Below are 20,253 nucleotides of genomic sequence, written 5' to 3'. Positions count from 1 at the left end.
TTTTATTCTAGTAATCTAATTAAAATGAAATAATTAAAAAAAAATAATTAGTTCCTTTTGAAGAAAAGAATAGAAAGATAGTTTCGTCCGGTGAACAAGATTGCCAATCTATACTAATTAAAAAAACTCGATTAATTTAATAATTGAAAATGTATTATTTTCTGATCTATCAAGTGAATCACTGTAATAACATTTGTGTATAAAAATCTTTTTGATTAAAGTTATGGTAGAAGAATACATGTAGATGCATCAACGCTTGGGAACATTGATATGTAAAATATGTTAATGATTTTTTAAAAATAATTAGATTTTTATAAGCTTTCTTATACGACTCTTTTTCATTTAAAATTTTCAATTCCAAAATTGGTTTGACAGTTCATTGTCCCAGCAGCTGTGTCGATGCGAGACCTGTATTCTTCTGCCATGATTAAAGTTAATGTAATCAGCTACATAAATACATACAAACAAGAATCAGCTGACTGTCATAATTAATTAATTGTGGTCATGGTAGGTGGTCATTGATGTGTCAAAAAATGTTAAATGTTTTTTCAAATATAAGTTGATTTTTATATGTTTTTTATACGACGTCATGCGGAGGTTGTTATAATACGTGTTTTTCAATAAGTTTTACAAATTTTCATAATATTTCATTTAAAAATTTCAATTCCAAAATTGTTTTGATAGTTCATTGTCCCAGCAGCTGTGTCGAATCGTCTACGATTGAAGACGTTCTCGTTACTTTTTGCATTAATCACTTGATTTAAGTTTATTTGTACTTTTCGACATTTCTTTGTTCGTTTCTCAAGAATCCCATAAACAAAGAGATTGCCAAAATATGTCATGTTAAAATAATTACTAAAAAAATAAACATCAATTTAATATCAGATTTAGAATTTTGTTTCAATATCAAGACCATAAATCAAAGTCTTCATAACTGGTTTTATATTTGTGTTATTTTTGAAACCAAAAATATTTTTATCTTGCGGTTAAAAAGAGAATCGCGTGCCAACGCAGCAGCTGAAGATTTGAAAAAAATAATGCAGCACGTGGATGAGTTAAATTAAGTATTGTCATACCGATACCATAAATCCTCCTAAAGGTAAAAATAACAAGTCGTTTGGACCTGTTATAATAAATCCAGTAGATGAATAGAATAATTAAGCCTTTTCGAAATATGTGTAAAAAAAAAAACAACCAGATTAATAAAGTACCAAAAGTTGTAAGAGTGCTTAGAAGACATATATTGAGTTGGTAATTTTATGAAAAAAAATGGGAAATAGAAAAACGAAACTACTTTTAGTTTATGGAATCGGAGCTAAAATTCAAGAATAAATGTTTGAGTTAAATAATAAGGTAAAACGAGTGAATCCATTTCCATAAAGGTCAAGGTAGATTAAGGGTTTCGCTTTTAATATGGTTGGCAACGCGTTTGCTATGTTATCGCTTTTGGCAATACTAAACTTACTGCCAACGACAGAATTATGATTCAAGACAAGCGATTTCATGCAAACCAGAATGTGTCCTTGTGACAATAGGTTTTTTCGTTAGATTTTCTTGCAGGAATTGTCCAGCCGTTTTTAATAAGAGAGCAGGGTAGTTGTATTCTATTAAAAAGTAAACAGACAAAAACTTGAAAGCAATCAGCTGATTTGTCAAAACAAAACAATTTGTCTGCCATAATTTTTGGTTTCTTTGGCCAAATATAAGTCGCGGTAAAGAGAAGATTTGCAAGACGAGAGAAGAAATTTTTCCGGCAAGAAACTCTTAAGTCATCGGCTGGCTTCTCCGTAGAGGTACAAATCAAAGACCTAAAATGGTAACGACTAGACAAAATGCAATTTGAGCAAATGGTTTGTGTCGATACTATCTAGATAACAGCTCATGACAGGACCATGTTAATATGAAAACCCCATTTATAGAAAAAAAAGACAAACAAAAGTTTGAAACATCAAAAAATTGGGTTTCAAATTCAATTCCATAGACACATTCCCCAAATAATAGCATAACATTGGTAACTATATTGTGACGATATCATAACAACAGGGGTATTTTCCCAGGGTTGCCATATCTTGACTCTGTCTTGTCCCATTTTTATACTTCTATGTCTTTGAACAAATGAGTTTTAGATTGACATAGTTTGATTTTGTCGCTTCGCTCCTTTGTTTTTTACGGATAAGCCAGCTGATGACTTAAGCCAGTCAAAAAAGCGTTTTATGTTAATAAATAGGCTTCCATTTTTTCGGCTCTTTTTTGGCAGGAAGTTTGTCTCAAAAGAAAATGAAAATAGATCTTTAGAAGAATAGAAGAATATAGGTAGATGCATCAACGCTTGAAAACATTGATATGTCAAAATTTATAAATGTTTTATGAAAAATAAGTGGATTTTTAAATGCTTTTTTATTCGAAGCAAATCGGTGGTTGTTATAATATGAATTTTTCAACAATTTTTAAAAATTTTAATAATTTTTCATTCAAAATTATCAATTCTAAAATCGGTTTGACAGTTCATTGTCCCAGCAGCTGTGTCGATGCGACAACCTATATTCTTCTACCATGGTAAATTCTCATAATTATTTTGCTGTGGCATTTCTAACATTTCAAATTGCTTTAATACAAAGTGTGAACACTGTATGCTATTACGTTATAAGTTCATACGTGGTCAGCGACACCTTTTGCTCCATGCATTCTTTTGACCATGTGCCTAAGACAATAAACATGGAAGTCTATATTTGATAAGCGCAGACAATGATTAAGGTAACTGACCGCAACACTGACATTCATGTGTGGCAGGGACTTTGAACTTTTCTACGGCAAAAGAAGTAAACAATCGTGATTATTTTTTAGACTGCAGAAATATGCAGACAATTCTCCAGGAAATGTTTAAAAAGAGAATGAGAAGGGATATTAAAATGGAATGTGCCATGATTACGATGAGGAGCTTTAGGAAATATAAAGAATCGGGAAAATTATACGGTACTACTGCTAGTTTGGAATATTTTCTTTGATGTAATTAATATTTTAATAACAAAATAATATTTTATCAACATCCGTTTACATCCTTAATGGAATCGTTGATGCTGTCAAATACAAAGATCAAAGAATGGGTTCATCAGAGTTTGTTTTGCCGCTAGGAGATGTGTTATCAGTAGCTATTTCGCTGCAATTTCTTTTCATAATTGTAAACATTTACATGCATCATGGACAATTAAATGGAATTTTTTTCTTCACAATCAACAATAACACTTTTGTGACCAATCTTAAGATAGACCATCGAGACGTCACAAGAAAGTATTAACAAAGATTCTTTGTTCTGTTTCCTTTTTTTTTGTAGAGGAAGAATAATCTAGAGAGCTAATTTCCTAGAATAAAAATAAAATAAAAATAAACGACTAAAGGTGAGAATAAATAAAACGCTTTTTTAAATGGCTTAAGTCATCGGCTGGCTTTTCCGTAAAAGAACAAAGGCTCTCTATTAGACGAAATGTTTTGTACATAGGTAATGGCAAAATTTCCATATGTAGACGTTACACATACCGTGTGATACATGGACGACATTTCAGTTGTGAAATATATGAGCAACGTACACATGTACTTTTTCGGTCATAGCGAGCCCTATTTACATTGGAAAATTTTAATTTAATTAAAAGTGTTGTTTGTTGTGTGGAAATATACACATAAAACGCTGTTTTGACATCTCTTCGTAGAGAAACAAAGGTGGACTTAGTTTAATGTTGATCCTACACTCATTTGTTCTTTTCCTAAGAAGAAGACGGCCGATGACTTAGGTTGGAAATACATAAAGCTGGGAATACATAAAGCGCTTATTTGGCTGGCTTAAGTCATCGGCTGGCTTCTTCGGAAATGAACAAAGGAGCCTAGGGCCAAAATCGAACTAGGTCAACCTAAAACTCCTTTGTTCATTTACGAAGAAGCCGGTAATGGCAACCCTTTTCTCATGAACTCCATCTTGTCACTTTTCTAATATTTTTTTTGGTATTTAAAATATTTACGTATGACAAGTGGCAGATTTTACAAAAATAAGTAAATAATCTTTTATTTTCGGCGTTCACTTAAAAATAGTTTTATGTCTTAGAAAGACAAGTTTATTTATATTTTCTTGGGCTTAAAGATGGTAGAATTAAGAAGGTAAAGTCATGCAATCATATGTTTACAAATTTTTCAAATTATTCATTTGACAACATCACCTTGCCAAAAAGTTTATTTATAAATACAAATCAGAGATTGGAACCTGTGAACTAAAATGATAACTTTAATTCAACTGAAAATGAGAGATGACTATCTTCTACCAGTGTTGTAGCAAGCAATTTTTTTTAAATATAATTAATCACATTGTAACCAAAAGAAAAAAATATATGGAAGTGTGTGATAGCAAAAATTATGAATCATATGTAAAATGACAATTTTAACGTACATACGTAAATTCATATGGATAGTAAAAGTGACACCACATATGTAAAACCTATTCCTTCTGATAATGCCTTAACGCAGCATTATGGTAGAAGAATACAGGTAGATGCATCAACGCTTGGGAACATTGATGTGTCAACATTTTTAAAATAGTTTGTCCAAAAATAAGTAGATTTTTATTTGTTTTCTTTTACGAAGCCAATCGGAGGTTGTTATGATATGCCATCTTCAACAGATTTTACAAATTGTAATAAACTTTCATTTAAAATTTTCAATTCTAAAATTGCCTTGACAGCATTCTTTTACCATGTGCAGCATTCTCACATGGCAACTCTAAATGCTCTTTATCGTCATTTCGAAACAGACAATTCGTACAATTTAACCACTGAGGAACAACTTGTGAAGAATAACAATATAAAATCTCAAATAACAATAGAAAAGAATAAACATTAACGAATAGTGAATAAGAAGACATAAAAGATTTTAATTTATTTTCACAAGTATCAGAACGCCCGGAGAAAAATTTTGTGTGAGGTTGTCTCGTAATGTTTATATTTTATACATCCCACCCACAACGTTTTTTCTACTCGTTTTTTATTTTATTTCAAATTATTAAATTGAATTGTCAAATTCTTTTATTTTATTTTTTTTTCAATTGCATATTTTGTGATTTCTTCTTTATTTTGTGTTCGCTCTGAATTAACCTATTTTATATGCAAGGAAAACTAAATACAATCACCTGGTTTTGATAAAAAAGAAAAAAAAACAACAAAACGTGTTTTAATATATTTTTTTTGTGCAAATACATCAATAATCGTTGCTTGCTTGTCTACAGACAAGCATTAATGCATATTGCGCTCTTGACAATGTCATCAAAAGACAAACATTCGGAATTTTTGAATGTTTAAAAAAAAGAGTTATAACTTCTCTCTCATATTATTTTGGGATTGGTTAAGTTAAGAAGGAGCCTTTATGCATTTCTCATGTCGGGACTGCATGCACAGCCGTTGAAATGCGCAATAGCTTCATTACCATGCTTGAATGAGTCCACAATTTGTATATTATATATATTACATAATTTAAAAATACTATTTTATTAGTTCCGCCATCATTTTGGAAAGCGTCCATTTGAAAGAATTTAATTTTATAAACTGACGATAAAATACTTTATATCACAAACAGAATATGGTCAGTTGAGTTGCTAACGTCATGCTAGGAACACAATTGGAGCGAACGACGAATTTCGCCCTACGCGGCGACAAAATGAGCCGCGAAAATTCGTCGTATGGAACACAATACCGACGAAATTATAAAACAGCTGATGAAGTTGTTTACTTTTTGCTCATTTGTTGACTACAATGAAAATTATACAAGAACTCATAATTCTTTATAATTTCAGTTATGTCCATCTTTTCTATTATAAATTCACTGATATCCATCTTCACTCAGGCGCAAGTGCACAAATAAATAAACAAATTATTTATGTTTTTTTATACGAATAACAGATAGTAGAGTGACCATAACAAATTTTTAAGTAAAAAGTAACTTTATTTACTAAAACACATAAAATTCGTACAAGTATGGCCACCTTGTACTGTTTTGTCGCCGTTCGCCGGCGTATGAAATAGAAATAAAGCTAATTGAGTTCGCGGCGACCGACGAAATTTTCGCCGGCGCCGTGATTGTGTGCACTTCCATATACACATATGGTTTTTATTTTTGACGACGAACATACGCCGCGAAAAAATTCGTCGTTCGCTCCAATTGTGTTCCTAGCATTACGTTTTATGCGGCTAACAAATCTAAATTAAATGTTATTGCTTTGGCTGTAGTTGGCAACACTATCGGTGGCACCTCCTGACAACGCCATGTTTAAAGGATCAATTCAGAACGTATTTTAATTAGGTTGGATGTACATTTAATTTAATTTTACTATCAAAAATGTATATTCATTATCATTATTTGACATTTCATTGTAAAAATGAATTCATTGTACCTACACAAATCAGAGATGGGAACCCATTTTCTATGCAATGATATTTGGCAAAGTATATTGCAGAAAATGCAGAGATGGGTATGCTTATTTGAAATGACTCTACCTTCTTAATTTTACCATAATTATTATGTAGAACATATTTTTGAAACTTGTTCTAACTAAAACTAACATCAATAACAACATTACAAACACTCATATGCAATAACTTCCTATCATGTCATTCAACTTTCATAACGTTTAACTGATTGCCGACAAGTTTCCGGAGAATTAAACAAATATTAAACTTAAGCAATGATTTATTTTTTGTACTGAAAACGTGTTGTTGTTGCTAGTGTTTATAATAATAGTATCTAAAATTATATGTTTCACTTAAAGTGTAATCCCAAAGTGTTAACAGCAATGATTGAGTGTTTGCCGTTTGCGGCTTGTATTAGTTGTGTTTTGCTGCAAGTTTAGAAGTAAAAAAGAAATAATTAAATGCTTTAATTTTAGATTTAAAATATGGTGATTTTTCTTCACCCTAATAGCTCAGTCATACTATTTATAACCTTTTCTGAAATGAATAAATTCGCGTCATTTAGATACACCTTAGACAGGATATAAATGACAATCAGCAGATTTATGTTTACTTATGATTACATACAAAACGACAAGAGTTTCCAAGGTATATTCATAAATTACTCTGCGAAATAGCTAAGACGCTTGATACACAATAAAATTTTAGGGATTTCCGTTTTTTTTTTTTCGGAGGAAAAAATGCAAACAATGTTGAGAGAGAATTTAAAATGGAAGAAACTGTCAAAAGAAATAGTTTTCAATGCAAGAATCCTGTCACAGATGGGCCATTTTCCATTCGATTTTGAGCATTCCTATCAATTTCGAGCATAGTTATTCCCTAGGATTGATTTCCGAATGACGTAGTATAAGAAAACATATAAAAACCTATTTATATTTGAAAAAACATTTAAATTTTTTGACATATCAATGCTCCCAAGCATTGATGCATCTACCTGTATTCTTCTGCCATGGATTGATTTCAAAAATAAGGGTTTATTTACACTGACTACGATAAAAAACGTATTTCGTAACGTGCGTAACAGATGTAAAGCCTTCTTTAAACCGGACATGCTTTCATAAAGAACGTTATTTAGATTGTCAATCACTTTTTTTATTATACGCCAAATTAATGACGGATTTTTGTAAATTTGGCTGTCGGTGTAAAGCAATTTTAATTATGGTTATAGCCATAGTAGAAGAGTACAGGTAGTCGCATCGACATAGCTGCTGGGACAATGAATTGTCAAACCGATTTTGCAATTGAAAATCTTGAATGAAAAATTATTAAAATTTGTAAAAATTTTTGAAAAATACATATCATTACCGATTTGCGTCGTATAAGAAAACATATAAAGATCTACTTAATTTTGGGAAAACGCTTTAAAAAATTTGACATATAAATGTTCCTAAGCGTTCCCTATATTCTTCTACCATGGTTGTAGCTCTGTATAAATATTAAAGCTTTTATAATGTCAACATAATAATATCTGATATTAATACGTGAAACCAATTGCATTGTCCTGTGTAAACTCATTGGTTCAAATATGTGAAAATATAACACTGTTTACATTTTTTGCTGTACGAAATGTGAAAATAAAAAACTTTTGTCAGCTACAAGTGATAACAATGTTGTATTTTCACGCCGAAGTATGGTAGAAGAATACAGTTAGACGCATTAACACAGCTGTTGGGACAATGAACTGTTAAACCAATTTTGGACTTGAAAATTTTGACTGAAAAATATTGAAATTTGTAAAAATTGTTGAAAAATACATACCATAACAATCTTCTATTGGTGTCGTATAAGAAAACTTATAAAAAAGTTACTCATTTAATTGAAAATCATTTAACAAATTTTGACATATCAATGTTCCCAAGCGTTGATGCGTCTACCTGTATTCTTCTGCAATGTGCCGAAGTCACGATTTAAGCTTTTATCTGTCTTAGGGTGGAAATACATAAACCGCATATTTGACTGGCTTAAGTCATCGGCTGACTTCTTCGTAGATGAACAAAGGATTTTTAGGTTGACTTAGGCTCCTTTGTTCATTTCCGAAGAAGCCAATCGATGACTTAAACCAGCCAGATAAGCGCTTTATGTGTTCCCACCTTTAGACTTTTGGAGAATTTGATAGGAAATACAACCCTTAATGAACTAATGCTACTTTAACACTAGATGCATTCACTGTGACGGTTTACAATAGTTTTATGTATGTAAAGTATGTAAATAAAAAAATTGCTATTACACTTTTGCTTTGTTCCAGTACCTGAGAGAATCTACTAGTTTTGCATTTTTTTCAATATCATAACGGCAAAATCGGTTATCGTAGTAAAACATTTACATTCTTGCAGTTGTGGAACATACCATTTTCAACGTTATACACACTGTTTACTAAGACTACGTTTCATAAAATAGCGTAATTTATTTGACATATATTGACCATTGGAATTATGTTGTTTGAAACAAGTATGCTGTAAACACCTCTCTCTGTCTCTTGGCTCTCTTCGCTGTTTTCCATTTTAAAATCGAAATATATGACAAATTTTTATGTATTTTGCAAAATTATGAATAAATCATGAATTAATATTTTTCAAGCTAGTAGAAGAACATAAAATATATAGTACGACTTGGCAAATCTTTGAAAAGATAAGGTGGAAATTTTTGCATTCCCACATCAAAAATAAAAAAAACAACTATTATATTTATATGCAAAATTGCTTGAGCAAAATACTAGTTTATCTTAAGCCGGTAGCAGGTGCGTTTATTAAGTCTTGAGAATAGGAAATTTATTCATATTTACGCACGGGGAAATGATTCAGCATTTTAGTTGTTTCTTTTAGTATTGTTGGGTCTAAAACGCTCACTGGTTAAAATGTCTTCCAAAACTGGATTTTTGAGTGCCAGCGCCGATGGAAACAATATTCTAATTTAAATTTCACCACAGATCACCGACCGACATATATTACTAGGTAGCTATTAATTAGTACGGAAGAATTTGTTGGGTTTCTTAACCATTGATTTAGGGATTCGGTGTCTACAGCACATTTGGAAAACAATCAATGGCAAAGTTGAATTAATTCCTCTATGTCCGCTCTGCAATAAATGCTTCTTATAACCATTGATAGTATTAATATAGCTGTCATTTCAAATAAGCATATCCATCTCTGTATTTTCTATAATGTACCTTGTCAAATGCCTTATTAAGGAAAATTTTTGGTAGAAGAATACATGTTTGATGCATCTACATGTATTCTTCTACTTGGGAACATTGATATGTAAAAAATGTTAAAATGTTTTGTCAAAAGTAAGAAGATTTTTTATGTTCTCTTATACGACGCAATGGATGTTGTTATGATATTCGTTTTTCAACAATTTTTACAAATTTTAATAATTTTACATTTAACATTTTCAATTCCAAAATCTGTTTGACAGTTCATTGTCCCAACAGCTGTGTCGATGAGACTACCTGTAATCTTCTAACATGGGAAAAAATAATAAGTGTAGATGGCAACGCGAATTGGTATTTTGGATAGGATGCGGAGCAATATGGAAGTGTTACTTGTACAATGTAGCTTTTTATATTATTATTATTATTATTATTATTAGTTTTTCTCTCTCTGAATTTTATTTTTTGTTTATGATAGCAAAAAAAAAGTAAAGAGAGAAAAAGTCTGGACGGAATGTCAAATCAATTATTTTGATAAAATTGTAAACATATGATTGCATGACTGTACCTTCTTAATTCTAAAGATGCGACTTTCTTGATGGAGGCTATAAATGGCCTGAAAATTGAAACAAATATATGGTTGGCAATAATGTTTTGCCATTTTTACGCCCAAATTTAAGGTTCAACATCAGCGCATTGTTTAATCTAGGTCATCCTTTTTCCCTTGTTCTTTTACGAAAAAGCCAACCGTTGACTTATACCAGAAGAATCCTTCTATGCAATCTTGTGCCATTTTTACGCCAAAATTTTTGCTTTATTTCCGATATTAATTTATATCTAGCTCAAGCCGTTTTTAAGTGAGTTGGTTCCAATGGAAAATTGTATGATATATATATATATACTACGAGTCAATGGAATATTTCAAAAAATAGTAAAAAATGCTAAATTGCATCGCAATATTTTTGGTAATTTCCACAAGTTTTATTGGTGTCGATGGAAAAAGTATTCTGAATGCAATTTAACAATGGTTCATCGATCTAAATCGAAAAAATTTAGGCTATATTTTGCTTCGCGTTAATTGTTGTCAAAAAGTTGATTTAAGGGAGCGAGCATCAAAGAAAAAATATATCCAACACCAAATTGCACTAAAGATGAGAATACATACAACACATTTTGACTGGCTTAAGTGTTCGACTGGCTTCTTTGTAGAGGAACAAGGAAGTTTTAGGTTGACTTAGTTCGAATTTGACCCTACGCTCCTTTATTATTTTCCGAAGAAGCCAGCCGATGACTTAAGCCAGTCAAAAAATCGTTTTATGTATTCTCACCTTAAAGCTGTTATCAGACGATAGGGATCTTACATATGTGGTGTATATTTTATTATCCATGTTTATTTCCGTGTGTATGTTAAGAATGCCATTTTACATATGACACATAATTTTTACTATCACACACTTTCATATGGCTCGCTGTTATATAAATGTCGAGTTGCCACACGATGTTGGCAACTTCTAAATATGGAAAATTTGACACTACATATGTAAAACCCTTATCGTTTGATAGCTGCTTGTGATCGACAACTAAATAATATTTGTAGCTTTATTTTAAAATCGCCAAATATTAGGAAGCAATTTTGGAAACCCATATATTAAGGATGGAGTAATCTTTATAATTTTTTTTGGTCAAAAATGGATCATTTCAGGAGTTGTCTTAATGGAAATCTACTTCCTCGCATTAAATTTAATTTTCATTAGTTTTTATTTTTAATGGTTTTCCGTTTTGGTTTTTTGTTTCTAAATCACTGATTAGTTATACAAACAACACAATTTTTGGGACTTGTTTGGTAGCTTTAGTTGCTGTTTTTTTTTTGTTTTCGTCGATGCTTTGGTATTTTTTCATTTTTCGGTGGATGGCTGGTGGTAACAAATACAACAACAATAACAAAAGACATGTGAGTACACAAATTGAAATAGACAAAATAATGCTGCAACAATTACTGGAATTTAAAGGGTATGTTGTTGTTGTTGTTGGTTATTTCATTATTGCAAAACATGGGATTTTTTTTTTTTGGTTGAGTTTGTTTTTTTTTCAATTTCAAAAAATTCCATTAAAACATTTGATGGCAACTCATTAGATTTTACCAATATTTTTGTGTGTGTTATTTATTTATTTGATTTTTTTGTGGTATTAAAAATTTTACTTGGTTTCTTTTATTACAACATGTATTCAAATTTGACTTTGTGGGGAGCTCTTTTGAAAATTTCTATTTTGTTTTGGTAATAAATTTTCTTATTTTTTTATTGGATTCTTATTTTTTTTTTAATGTGCGAGTATTTTTTTTTTCCTTATTAATAATTAATTTTTATTTAAATATATTTTAAATGCTTTCCAAATCGCGCGTTTCGTTTCATTTAATTACAAACTGAACATCTTCGCGCCACGATAGTTGATTTTCGACTAACTGGTATTGAAAAAATTTTGGCTTAAAGCTTTGCTTTGGACACTCTCGACCGAGCGAGAGTCGTCGCTCGCAAGCTAGCTCACATCGGAACGACGTTTTTCTGTTGTGTATTGGCCAATAGCAAGTTTGTTATTGTTTTTGTAGTATTTTTTTTTAATTTTGGCTTTGTTGTTGTTGTGTTTTTTTTTTTGTGTGTAAAAAACAATAGCAACAACAAAATGCGACAAATTTAAAAACAATTCGTCGATTTTTTGTCTTCCCAATAAATCTGTTTTTTCTCTGTGCCTTATTTCATTCTCCGGCTCGAAATCATTTAAATGTCATTGTTATGTCATGTTGTTATTGTTGTTGTTACTATTTTGTTATTGTTCTTTGATTTGATTTCCCATTGCATTGCATTGTTGTTGGTATGCTTGCAAAAAATTAGTTTTCTAAGCCGGGTGGTTTTTCTAAGCCAATGTAGTTTTTGGTCGACTATTTTAGCGGCCTGTTTTTTTTGTCTACAACATTGTAATACACTCATGCAAATTATGTCAGTATAATATGCAACTGTATTTGTCAACAGCAATTCAATCAATTGTGCAACAGATAGGTTTAGGACATACGATTACTAGTCTAGGCATGAAATTAGATCATAAAAATACCAGAAAAGGGCCTTAATGTCATTCATACCTAGAGATTTGTTTCGTTTGTGACATATAGTGAAATTTTATGTAGAATATATCATCCACTAACACAAACCAACTAAAATGAAAATTTTATCGAGTTTTAACCTAAAACAGCGAAAAATTGAAAAAATGTTGCCTAACTATTTTTCGATATATCCATGTAATAAAAACAGGAGGCAGAATAAAGTCACTATTTTTCTTCCTGTTCTGTCAAAACGTATACAAAGTTTACACATGTATGTAATGCTATGAATGTGGTCGTAAAAATATTTCATGCTTTCATATAAATAGGATAAAAATTTAGATTTTTGGGATAAAACAATATGGAATAACCCCGAATATTTCACTTATGTTCTGTGATTCTCCCAATTCCAAAAATTTAAAAAAAACCAAGTTTCGCATACTTTAAAAGCCAATTTAACCCAATAAGACTCTAATACAGAGTTGATTTTTATACCCTCCACCCTGGAACAGAGGGTATATAGGTCATTCCGTTTGTAACATCCCCAAATAATCGTCGTAGACCCCATAAAGTATATATATTCATAATTAGCATAAAATACTAAGTCGATTTAACGATGTCCGTCTGTCTGTCTGTTGAAATCACGATACATCCCACATTATTTGACGTAGAGCGTCAACATTTGGCAGAACAATTTGTATTGTGTCTAGGATGATTGGTATTGAAAATGAGATATATCCGACCACGTTTTGGTATATTCCCCATATAACGGTGCCTCCTGATATTCGGTATTTTTATGGCTTTAGTATTTTCGGTATTGTGTTCAAATGGATTCTAGCTCCGTTGCCGAAACATTGTTAGTATAGGTTCACGTTTTTGTATAGCCCCATAGAGCGATACCTCCCGACATTCGATGATTTATGCGACATTTTCCCACGAATATGTCTAAAAATTGGTATTTGTGGGTCACAATAGGTTCTAATGTTTCCTTTACCCTAAGGTGGAGGGTATTAAAAGTTCGGACCGGCCAAACTTAATATTTTTTTACTTGTTTCCTACTTCCTTTGAAGTTGAACTACATTAAAGTACTATCAGACGGAATGGGTTTTACTTCCTTTGAAGTTAAACTACCTTCAGGCACTATCAGACGGAATGGTTTTTATATGTGCTGCCACTTTTACACACTATTACACACTTTTTTTATTTTTGACCATATTTTTATTATATTATATTTTCTAACAAATTTTAATATTTTATACAATGAACTTTACCGCAAATTAATTTTAAATTTTTACACGACAAACAAACAAGACCTTTGATTAATTTATATTTTCCTAATGAAATAGGACTCGCTGTGATCGAAAAAGTACATAAGTACTTTACTATTGTATTTTACAACTGACATGTCTACATATCGAAAATTTGACAATACATATGTAAAAAACATATCGTCTGATAGAGTCTTAAAACTCTAATACAGAGTTTAATTTTTCCTAATTCCTTTGAAGTTAAACTGTCTTAAAGCGCTATCATACGGAATGAGTTATATACATGTGCTCTGACTTTCCGTGTCAACACTCGCATAATTTATTTTTATTTTCTTTGATTATAGTCCTGGTAAACATTACAATAAAGGCATTAATCCTGATCATTTTGCAACAACAGAAGACTATGGTATCCCGGACAAACAAGCCAGCATTGTTCTTTTTATAATAAATTTTAATATTTTTTGTATGAATTTTCACAGCAAATTTAATTGTATATATTTTTATACAACAAACAAACAAGATTTCTGATTAATTTAGGGATCGCTGTAGTCGAAAAAAGACATATGTACTTACATATTTCCCAATTGAAATTTCGTCTATGTAACACACGATGTGGCCATGTTCTACATATGTAAAATTTGACACTACATATATAAAAACATATCGTCTAATAGAGCCTTTACATATGGTTTATAATTTTTGTTGTCATTTGTTGTCTATTGACACACCCTCTTGTTATGATCTTTCATAATTTATCCTAATATCCCAAATTTGTGTCACCCCAAAAGACATGCTATTTTTTATGTTGAACTTCGTAGAAGAGATTTCTAGTTTTTAAAGTGAGAATACATAAAACTTTTTTTTTTGACTGGCTTAAGTCATCGACTGGCTTCTCCCAAAAAAACGGAGGAGCGAAGGACCAAAAACGAACAAAGTCAACCTAAAACTCCTCTATTTCTCTATGAAGAAGAAAGTCCAAAAATGCCTTTTATGTACTCTCACCTTTAATTCCAAAACAGCAAAAGATAATAACATTAAAATATAATAACATTAAAATATAATAACATCAAATAAAAAACGAAAATTATTTCCACTCAACTAATAACAAACATTGCACAGAGGTGAAATATTTAACTGGCCTCAATAACCCAACTACAGATCATCTTTATTTGCGATAAATTAAAAGATTGTGCTAAAAATTTAATTAGAACAAAACACATCCGTTCGTATTTTATTATTCCGATTGATGTAATTCACTTGCAAACACATTGTTCTGCTATTTGCAATAAAAACGTAATAAAAAGTTAATAGGTTTTTTGTTTGCGACAATGCAATTAAAGTGGGTTTCCATTAATTACAAATGCTTCTGTGAGAACTCAAAATTACAAATTGAAAGAGAAATAGTTTTCGGTAAACGATATTTGTAATGGAGAACAAATTTTTTAGACAGGTAACTTTGTGACAGATATTTTATTGGTATCTTTTATTTTATTATTTTAAATACTTTAATGAAATTGGTTGTGGAATATTTCTCCCGTTGACACGCATTGACAAAATTATTCTAAGTTGTAAAAATTGTTGAAAAACGCATATTATAATAAGTAAAATAACATTAAGTTCGGCCAGGCCGAACTTTTATTATCCTTTACCATTAGGTAAAGAAAAAAATTTATATTAAAGTATCTGAACTCAAATGTGTTCAGTTGTGAAATACACGAGTAAAGTATATGTGTACTTTTTCGATCACAGCGAGCCCTATTTTCCCTATAAGTTAAAATATCCTTAATTTATATTAGGCAAGCTTTTTAATTTTTTCAGTAACATTAACTCAGTAACAAGTTGCTGAGAATAATAACGAATATTTCTCTCTCAAAGAAAAAACATACCGTAACAATTTGATATTTTCTTTGAGAGAGAGAGAAAAGTTCGTATTTTCTCATGACAATTCTTGCTTGCATACCTGGACATATCATACACTCTCCTAATTCCAACTAAAAGAAAATCCATTTAGAATCATATAAATTAATTAGAAAATTGTTGATTTAATTAAAAAAAATGACATAACATTCGATATCCAATTGAGAAACAATTAATTATTTTACCATATAGAGACAAGGTGTCATTTAGATGTTCATTGTTTTTTTTTTTTATTCATCTCATTGTAGAATCTAGATAGATCGTCCATATCCATACTGATCCCGCAGATCAACATTAGAAAGTATTACAAAAGTAAATTTTCCGGTATGCTGGCACAAATCGTGGTTATTTAATATGGCATTCATAAAATCAGCAAACAAATGGTTTGTTTAATGGTTTCACCGGCAACAGCAGCACCAGCCAGACATATAGGATTACAAAAAAAATACCCAACAGCAAATACGAAAACAAAAAAAACACCATGAAAAATAAATGCTAGTAAATGTCAAGATGACGTGAACTTGCCATTATTTAATCTTATATAAAAAAATATAAGATTTACTCTGGAGGTACAGGTGGACCTCGATAAATATGAATATACAAACGACAGGGTGTTTACATTTTTCACGTTTCACTCGATTTGGCATATCCAGCTGTCGAAGAAATTTTCAAATTGAAAATGTTGAATGAAAAATTATTCAAATTCGTTAAAATTGTTTATAAATTCATATCATAGTAACCTCCGATAGGTGTAGTATTTGAAAACATAAAAAAAATTTATTATACAGGGTGAGATAAAAAACTGCAACAAAGTCAAACACCATAATTTTTAATTTTTTTTTCAAATTTTAAAAATTGCGGAAATAGCATCAAATTTTAGAATAAGTTTTAGAGTTATAGCCTTAGCCTTAGTTTTAGAATTATAGCCTTCAAACGGCCAATGAAACCGTCACACGCTGCCCGAATGTTGCTTTACGGTATTTTGACCCATTCTCGGCGAAGCACTGGCTTGAGGTGATCGACACTTTGGTATTTCTTGGTGCCAACCTTGCTTTCCAAAATACTCCAGACACAATAGTCCAACGGATTGGTATCCGGAGATTTTGCAGGCCATTGTGCGCTGGAAATGAAGCGAGGCAGCTACATTTATAACCATTCTTGGGTGGCGCATGCTGAGTGCGAAGGTGCTTAGTCCTGTCCTGGAATGTCCAAGGTCTGCGGCCAATATGTTTGCGTGGCCAAGGCTTTAATACACCCTCCAGAATTTTTTCGCGATAATATTCGGCATTTATTCTGATGTCACGGTCGATTAATACGAGCGGCGAGCGGCTGTTATGGCGGCCCACACCATCACCATGGCCGGCGCTTGAGTTCTGGTGGCCAACCGAAGGTGCACATTTTCAGCTGACCTCTTTGGCAAGTAAACACAAGTACACAAACTGCTGGACAACGAATGTTTTCTCATCGGAGAGGAGAAAACCAAATTCGGCAATTCACTACTTTCGGCCAAGCGAAGCAACTCTTTAGCTCTTTTGAGTCTATTTTCTTTCTGTTGCGGTGTAAGTTCTTGCACTTTTTGGAATTTAAATGGCTTTACCCCGAGCTAATTTTTCAATATTTTTGCCGAATGGAATATTGCGATATGTTCAGCTTACAAGCCCCGAGCCATTTTTCGGCCACTGCGAGGCGGGTTTCGTTCAAATCGCTTCTTTACATTTCGAACCATTTCTGCTGATGTTGCTGTTTTCTTCCGTCCACTACCTTGACATCGGCCTACGCTACCAGTATCACGGTAACGAGCGATGGTACGAGACACAAACGAATTATTCACATTTAAATTCTGGAGTCCTCTAACGATAGCCACTTGTGGTTTTCCAGCCAAATATAAAGAAATCATAAATCAATTGAATTCTTGAATTCCATCACGAATAACTTTTTCCTGGAAAATTCTCACCAAAATGCTTTTGTACGCTTGTAAAGAATATAATAAGCTGTCACTGGAATAATTTTGGTACCTGTCGGACGAGTGGTTTAGAAATGAGAGCAGTCTGAAGTTGGTTGCAGTTTTTTTTTTTTCATCTCCCTCTCACTTTTTCGAGATTTAATCGCCACATTTAAGTATAGCTAGAGATTATGACTAAATTTCAAAATCTCCTTGTGCCGTCTATCGATCACCACCTGTATTGAGTTGTTTAGTAACCAAGCTAACACACTTTGTTAGAAACATTAAACATGGTCGTGAACACATTAACATTAGATCTTGACATAGAGCTCTTGCATATTTTGTAAATACCGCCACACTAAAGAAACAATAGACATTGTGGCTGGACAGAGTGATACCCTCAACCGCCACCTGTTTCAATGTGAGACTCTATGTAAGTAGGTATATAACGAACTTCTATTAATGGTTTGGTTGGGTATTCATTTGTAAACATTTGGTACTCTCAACTTGACAATAACCGCAATTGGGGATTTTACAGTGACAGATGACGACGCTATGTGCCGATCATAATACAGTAGGAAACAAAAGTTTCATATAAAATATAATGGATAAACAATTTTAAATTCTCAATAATTCAAGCCTAAAAAAGTGATCACAAATAATAGCTAAAAACGCCGAAAACTCAACATTTAAGGAGTTATGGTCATTTTAAAATTCTCAACAATTCAAGCCTAAAAAGTGATCACATATAATAGCTTAAAACGCCGAAAACTCAATATTTAAGGAATTATGGCCATTTAAAAATTCTCAATAATTCAAACCTAAAAAAGTGATCACAAATAATAGGTAAAAACGCCGAAATCTCAACATTTAAGGAGTTATGGCCATTTTAAAATTCTCAATAATTCAAGCCTAAAAAAGTGATCACAAATAATAGCAAAAAATGCCGAAAACTCAATATTTAAGGAGTTATGGCCATTTTAAAATTCTCAACAATTCAAGCCTAAAAAGTGATCACACATAAAAGCTTAAAACGCCGAAAACTCAATAATTAAGGAGTTATGGCCATTTTAAAATCTCAATAAATCGTGACTAAAAGAGTGATCGCAAATAATAGCTAAAAACGCCGAAAACTCAAAATTTAAGGAGATATGGTCATTTTAAAATTCTCAATAATTCATGCCCTAAAAAGTGATCACAAATAATAGCTAAAAACGCCGAAAACTCAATATTTAAGGAGTTATGACCATTTTAAAATTCTCAATAATTCAAACCTAAAAAAGTGATCACAAATAACAGCTAAAAACGCCGAAAACTCAATATTTAAGGAGTTATGGCCATTTTAAAATTCTAAACAATTCAAGCCTAAAAAGTGATCACACATAAAAGCTTAAAACGCCGAAAACTCAATAATTAAGGAGTTATGGCCATTTTAAAATCTCAATAAATCGTGACTAAAAGAGTGATCGCAAATAATAGCTAAAAACGCCGAAAACTCAACATTTAAGGAGTTATGGACATTTTAAAATCTCAATAATTCAAGCCTAAAAAAGTGATCACAAATAATAGCTAAAAACGCCGAAAACTCAATATTTAAGGAGTTATGACCATTTTAAAATTCTCAATAATTCAAACCTAAAAAAGTGATCACAAATAACAGCTAAAAACGCCGAAAACTCAATATTTAAGGAGTTATGGCCATTTTAAAATTCTAAACAATTCAAGCCTAAAAAGTGATCACACATAATAGCTTAAAACGCCGAAAACTCAATATTTAAGAAGTTATGGCCAATTCAAGCCTAAAAAAGTGATCACAAATAATAGCTAAAAACGCCGAAAACTCAATATTTAAGGAGTTATGGCCATTTTAAAATTCCCAATAATTCAAGGCTAAAAAGGTGATCACAAATAATAGCTAAAAACGCCGAAAACTCAATATTTAAGGAGTTATGGCCATTTCAAAATTCTCAATAATTCAGGCCTAAAAAAGTGATCACAAATAATAGCTAAAAACGCCGCAAAATCAATATTTAAGGAGTTATGGCCATTTTAAAATTCTCAATAAATCAAACCTAAAAAAGTGAAAACTCAATATTTAAGGAGTTATGACCATTTTAAAATTCTCAATAAATCAAACCTAAAAAAGTGAAAACTCAATATTTAAGGAGTTATGACCATTTTAAAATTCTCAATAATTCAAGCCTAACAAAGTGATGACAAATAATAGGTAAAAACGCCGAAATCTCAATATTTAAGGAGTTATGGCCATTTTAAAATTCTCAATAATTCAAGCCTAAAAAAGTGATCACAAATAATAGCTAAAAACGCCGAAAACTCAATATTTAAGGAGCTATGGCCATTTTAAAATTCTCAATAATTCAAACCTA

General features: G+C 31.4%; 1 protein-coding gene across 3 annotated transcripts in view; it reads right to left on the bottom strand.

Moving 5' to 3' along the window:
- Positions 1-20,253, bottom strand: part of LOC101896172 (facilitated trehalose transporter Tret1) — a 56,238-nt gene that overhangs the window by 13,473 nt on the left and 22,512 nt on the right. Inside the window, exon 1 of one of the 3 annotated variants that reach the window (XM_011293897.3) lies at positions 11,790-12,060. The exons of the other annotated variants lie outside the window; for them this stretch is intronic. The gene's annotated coding sequence lies outside the window, so the exon portion shown is untranslated. Of the gene's footprint in view, positions 1-11,789; positions 12,061-20,253 lie in introns of those variants that run through there. 3 annotated transcript variants of the gene reach the window in all.

The sequence above is a fragment of the Musca domestica genome, unplaced genomic scaffold, assembly GCF_030504385.1.
Source record: "Musca domestica strain aabys unplaced genomic scaffold, Musca_domestica.polishedcontigs.V.1.1 24, whole genome shotgun sequence".
In the NCBI taxonomy this organism is placed as follows: Eukaryota; Metazoa; Arthropoda; class Insecta; order Diptera; family Muscidae; genus Musca; species Musca domestica.
This window is presented reverse-complemented; position numbering and strand designations above follow the sequence as displayed.